This window comes from Crocuta crocuta, unplaced genomic scaffold (genome assembly GCF_008692635.1).
Source record: "Crocuta crocuta isolate KB4526 unplaced genomic scaffold, BGI_CrCroc_1.0 scaffold541, whole genome shotgun sequence".
NCBI classification, from domain to species: domain Eukaryota; kingdom Metazoa; phylum Chordata; class Mammalia; order Carnivora; family Hyaenidae; genus Crocuta; species Crocuta crocuta.
In genome coordinates this window covers 1,215,323-1,221,297 of record NW_027531901.1, presented here as the reverse complement: position 1 = coordinate 1,221,297, position 5,975 = coordinate 1,215,323, and the positions used below count along the sequence as shown (strand labels likewise).

The following is a 5,975-nucleotide window of genomic DNA, read 5'->3' as shown; positions in this document are numbered from 1 at the left end:
TGGATGGGTGGATGGGTGGATGGGTGGGTGGATGGATGATTGGTGGGTGGTGCATGGATGGATGGTTGGAGGATGGACTGATGGATAGTTGGGTGTAGTAATCAATCAGGCAGAGCCAGATTTGAATTCTGACTCAGCTCTTACTATGTGACCTCAAGCAAATTACTTAGTCTCAGTCATTGGCAAAATAAGGATTTGTTTAATTTAATAAATGTAAAATTAGTATGACAATATCAAGCTCATAGGAAGCTAATGAGGATTGAATAAGATAATGTGTGTAATGTGCTTGGCTCAGAGTTTGATAAACAGTAAGCGCTCCAAATAAACTATAGCTGTGGTCTGTGGTTATTGTCACTGCTGATGTTATTAAAGAGACTCCCCCCGGAAGTCAGAATGTCTGGGTTCTAATTCTGATGTTTTTTTTTCCTTAAGACCAACCTCTTTATTCTAAAGATGGGAAACTGAGGCTCAAGAGAAGACACAGTAGTGGCAGAGCTGGGCACGTAACCACTGTCCCCTGACTCTGAGAGGCAGGGCCCTGCTGGCTGTGCCCCGCTAAGCACAGCCAGGGGCTTCCGGGGGACGTCTGGCAAAGGGCCCAGGGGCGTCCAAAAGGAGCTCCCACGATCACCCCTGAGGTTGGGGGGAGGAGAGGGTCGCTCAGCCCAGCTTTCTCTTACTGCTGAGTCAGCCCTGTCTTGGTCTCAGTTTCACAGGTGCCCCAACCCGACCTGGGCAGGCAGGTCTACACCGTGAACTGTGAAGGTTCTATTCCTTTATTACTTCCCATATTGAGAACTCTAGATAGTTCTCTTGGGGTCTATTCAAGTTTTTTCTCAAACGTGAGTCCGTTTTGCTATCATGGCACTTCCTTTCCTTCGTCCGTGTACAAGCAGAAAGCTGTGTTCCCATCTGTGGCGTTTCTGGCACACTGGTGCCGGGCTTGTGCCGGGTGGTCTTCACACGGTGCTTGTGCAGGGCTGCAGCTGAGTGCGGTTTTACTGGGATGTGACCACTGGGTTGGACTGAGCAGCAAATCAAGGTGCTAAAGGGCCCTGGTGACTTCCCTGGATCGTTGAGTTGTGATTGAAGTGAAGTTGTGTTAAACTTGGGGTCCTATTGTTAGTAATAAACCATGTGATTGGATTGTAGCTGTATTTTGTTTCATTTGGATGGCTTTGTTGCTGCTGTGTAAGGTTTTGATGGTCTCGAAGCTAATCTATTCTCAGTGGTTTAAATGTTATATGTAAAGAAACAGAACCATAAAATTAAGCGCGGGAAAATAATCTGAGTATGGGAAAAACCTTTCTAAGCATGTCGTTGAAGACCAATTCCATAAAAGAGAAGATCGATAGATTTGACTTTTAGCCCTTCACCTAAAGAGCAAATGCAACTTTTGTTCCTAACAGTGTGAACCAAACAACCTGACAAGCCTCCTACTACAGAATAACTAAAAATATAGCACATATTCTTTGAAATGCCTGTCAGAGCTCACGAGAGAATAACAAAAATCCCCAAGTGCCACAACAAAAAGGAACTTAAAAACCATAGACGTTTACAGGTGAAATGGGCCTGTAGTTGCCCTGGGGATGGGCGGGAGCAGGTGACGCTGCTGGTTAGGGCAGCCTGGGGACGTGCAGGTCAGTGAACACGTAGACAAGGCAGATCTTGAGACAGCATGAGTAGGGGGGTGGAACTGAGTGGCCCCATGAGAAGATAGCCCTCCATTCGGTAGAACAGTGAACCAGAAAAAAATCTTGGCACTGAAACCGGGAAATGATAAAGAAGGAAGCTTCCAGGCTCAGCCAGGGCCGAAGAGGAGGAAAAAATGACCGCTGGAAGCTTGTGACTACGGATGTGGCCTTCCATAGATTTGGATTTGGATCTATAGCTGAGTGTTTCTGAAACCTCTGCCTAAAATTTAACAGATAAAGTGACCGTGTGATGCGTTGGGGCCCCTACAAGAAGCAAGCACAAAACTTATCTGAAAAGACACACCTTTAACCCAGGCCAAATGTGTTCTCAAAATCACAGAATACACAAGGAAACTCTCCACTGTGAAGAAGGGTCAGCGCGCGCGCACACACACACACACACACACACACAGAGGCTTATGCCCTTACAAATGTCCCGTGATATAACTGTCGAATAGCGATTATAAAGTAAGAACGTCTGTAATAACTAAAGACATAAAATAAGGAATTAAAGGGGTGCCTGGGTAGCTCAGTTGGTTAAGCGACTGACTTTGGCTCAGGTCATGATATCACAGTTCATGGGTTCAAGCCCCACGTCGGGCTCTGTGCTGACAGCTCAGAGCCTGGAGCTGCTTCAGATTCTGTGTCTCCCTCTCTCTCTCTGCCCCTCCCCTGCTTCTCCTCTCTCTCTCTCAAAAATAAATAAATAAAACATTTTTTAAAATAGGGAATTAAAAACATAAAAGAATAAGACAGCTTTGGAAAAGAACCAAATCCAATCTCTAGAAATGGAAAACAGTCATTGGGATTAAAATCTCAATATATAAATAAAATAGCACATTCGTATAGCTGGGGACAGAATTAAATTAATATAATTTTAGATCTAAGGCAGTTGCCCAGAACGTAGAAAAGAGAAACGAAGAGACAGAAACTATGAAATCAAGGTTCAGAGACGTGGAGTCAGAATGAGAAGGTAAAGCAGACAGCTGACAGGAGTCCAGAGGGAGAAGGGAGGAGAACGGAGGCAAGAGAATATTCAAGAAGGAATAGTTGAGAACTGGTAAAAGAAATGGACCTTAAACTCAGGAACTACATCCTGCACAGGATAAATAAAATATCGCGCCACGCCACGCTGTGCATGAAAAGCAAAGACATCATACAGCAACTGAAGCAAGAAAGATTGCCTAACGGACAGCGGTGAGGGAGACGGCAGACTCCACAGCTGCTTCAACACAATCCAGAAGACGGTGACATTTCAAAGTTCTAGAAGAAAACACAGGACACCCTCGGATTCTCTGCCCATTGTCCTACTGTTTACGAAGGACCCTGAACAAAGACCAAGAGTCTGCCACGCACAGATTATCTCTATGAAACAATGACAAACGTGTACTTCAGAGAGAAGTAAAATGGTGCAGAAATAGGGTTTGAGACAATCCTGAAGGGATGTGGGTGACACTAAGCAAGCGTTGACTGTAAAGACAAGAATAAGGTGGCTGATGGGAGGGCATACAAAGTAGGAACTAAAACACTGGACAACAGCAGCATGTGAGAGAGACATGGAGCAGGGCTGGAGGCAGGATGGTCTGAAGTTCATGTACACTATGAAACAGTAGTTAGTTTAGATGTTATTAATTCAAGACCGATGGTTAAAACTTTTAGGGTAACCGCTAAGAGGATAGGAGTGGAATATCGTAACTGCCAAGCCAGTGGAGAGGAACATGGAGAAATTTTACAATTCAACCTGAAGCAAAGGGGAAAAAAAATAGAAGACACAAAATAAAGTGAAGACACAGGTCCACGTATACCAGAAGTCACAATAAATAGAAGTGGGGACTGCACTCACCAGTTAAAAGACAGATTGTCAGTTTGGTAAAGAAATCAAACACAACTATATGGCTTTTTTTTTTTTTTTTTTTTTTTTTTACAAAAGATGACCAAATATATTTTGGGACCCAAATCCCTAAAAGGGATTGAAGAAGAAGAAATGGAAAAAAGATAGACCAGGCAAATACTATCAAGAAAATTAAGAGTTACGTCAATATCAAACAAAATATACTTTAAAGCAGAAAGTGTTATTAAGGGATAAAGAGATCCAAAACATAAAGATGACAGAACGGTTCACCAGGAATATATAACTCTAAACCTGCACGCACCAAATTACATAGCTTCTAAATATGTAAACCAGACAATGAGATCAATTTAACAAGACCACAATCTTAGTGAGAGATCACCCTTCATAGCTGATGGGTCAAGCCCACAAAAGATCGCCAAGAATCTAGAGGACTTGAATAACAGGAATAAAAAGTTTGACTTAATGAATGTGCAGAGCACAGCACCCAACAATGAAAGAAAATACACATGAAACATTTACAAAATGACCACATTTTATGTCTCAAAGCAAGTTGCAGCAAAGACAGGATACCATGCATTCTTCAGTCTCCAGCCATTGTGCAGTTAAAATAGAAATATATGTGTCAGAATCCCTAGAAATGCTCATTGACTATGCAGTTCCATTTCCAGAAATTTATCCTAAGAACAGAATTGGGCAAGATGTTTTAAAACAAGTATGCGGATGGATATTTATTATGGCAATGTTTTTAATAGGAACAAAAGAATGCCCATCGCAGGGAGATGGTTAAACGACTTAGGGCACATCTGTACAGTGGAATATTCCACAAGTGCTCAGGCAGAGAGGGAGGGAGGGAGTGGGGGCCGGAGGGAGGGAGGAAGGAAGGAACACCATAGATCATGTTTAATTGGCATTGAAAGATGTTTACAAGGAATTAATTTTAAAAGCAATTTTATTGTATGTACAGTTAAAGATATTAAAGATTAAAATATGGTTTAAAATATGGTCAGGGAGAATTTGGGGTTTCCCTAAAGTTTCCCCCTTCCTGGGAAGCAGCCATCAGCACTGCCCAGTGGCCCCCTGGCCAGGAGTCAAGGAAAGCAGGTCCCCAGCCTGCCAGCCTCTGCCCACCAGATGCCAGTGAGCCTGTAAAACAGGCGGAACTGGAGGCACGCGCTCCTGGCACTGTTGGGCACTCTCATCAGTCATCATAAAAGCTGCTGCTGGTAACAGTAATGGCCCTCTCATAGTGGCATCTGCTTTGCACCCGTCAGCTGTAGCTTTTAGAGATCTCCTACGGGGTTGTTACTGTCCCCATTTTACATACGGGGACACTCGACATCAGGGAGATGAGGAAACTGGCCCTGAGATCACAAAGTAGCAGATCCGGCTTTGAAACCTGGGTCTGGCTGCCATTTTCTGTATGTCTTCAGCCACCAAGCTTTGATCACATGGCCTCAGAGAGCCTGAGCTGCTCCGGGGACTCTGGCACCAAAATCTACGCATTTGTAAAGCAGCGGTTCTCAAGCTTAGCTGCATGTTAGCGTCACCTAGGAAGTTAAAAAAAGAAAGAAAGAAACCCAACTCCATACCTGGGCTGCCTTCTGGCCCATTTTGACTAGGATCTCTGGGAGTGGGACCCAAGCCTCAGGCTTTTTAAAGCTCCCCACGTGCCCCAAGTTTGAGAAGCACCTGGCGATCTGGTCAAAATGTAGGTTCTGCCTGGATCTTCCAAATTCTGTTTCTAAAGGGTTTCCAGGCGATGCTCTTGATCCAGTTATCACTTCTCCCAAGAGCCTCTGTCATCTTTTTCTTCTGACTTCCGATGCCAGCTAATATCTGCTCTCTCCTTGCCCCCGGGCAGAGTGAGGCGGAGGTCTTTCCTGGACCCCTTCCCAGAAATGAGCGTGTTAGCATCCGTGGGTCTGTCGAACGGGCCTTGGAACACACCTACCCTGGCGTGCTCGGGGAGGTGATGGGGGAGACCAGAGGGCCAGCCGGGGTCAGAGGAAAGGGCCCACCCTTGGGGGTCCTCGGGGAGACCCAGGGCCGGGAGGGCGGCTGCCAGGACCCTGGGCGCTGCTGGAGCCAAAGGTCGAAGGCCCAACCGTGTGTATGTTCTTCAACAAGTGCTGGTGGCCGCCCGCTGGCGGGGCGCTGTGTTTACCCCAGTAAGGTACAGACGGTGCAGCGAGGGGGACGGAGTGGTTGTGCGTCCGGACCCCGGAGACGGGCTTGGGTACTGAGGAAAGGGGCAGAGGAGCCCGCCCACATGTGGGGGCAGCCCAGCACTGGAGCTGAGGCTGGAATTTGGGGGGCCCTCCCTTCCCCAAGACCACAGCTGGTGGGGGAAGGTTCCCTCTGAGCACGAGCCCTAACGGGACTACTGAAGTCACGGGGGCCGTGGTGGGTGGGACCTTGTGCGCAGGCTA

At 46.2% G+C, this 5,975-nt stretch overlaps 1 protein-coding gene across 1 annotated transcript in view; it reads left to right on the top strand.

Annotated features, from left to right (window-relative positions):
• The window catches only part of SCN5A (sodium voltage-gated channel alpha subunit 5), a 70,010-nt gene that overhangs the window by 29,103 nt on the left and 34,932 nt on the right, over positions 1–5,975 (top strand). The window lies entirely within an intron of this gene.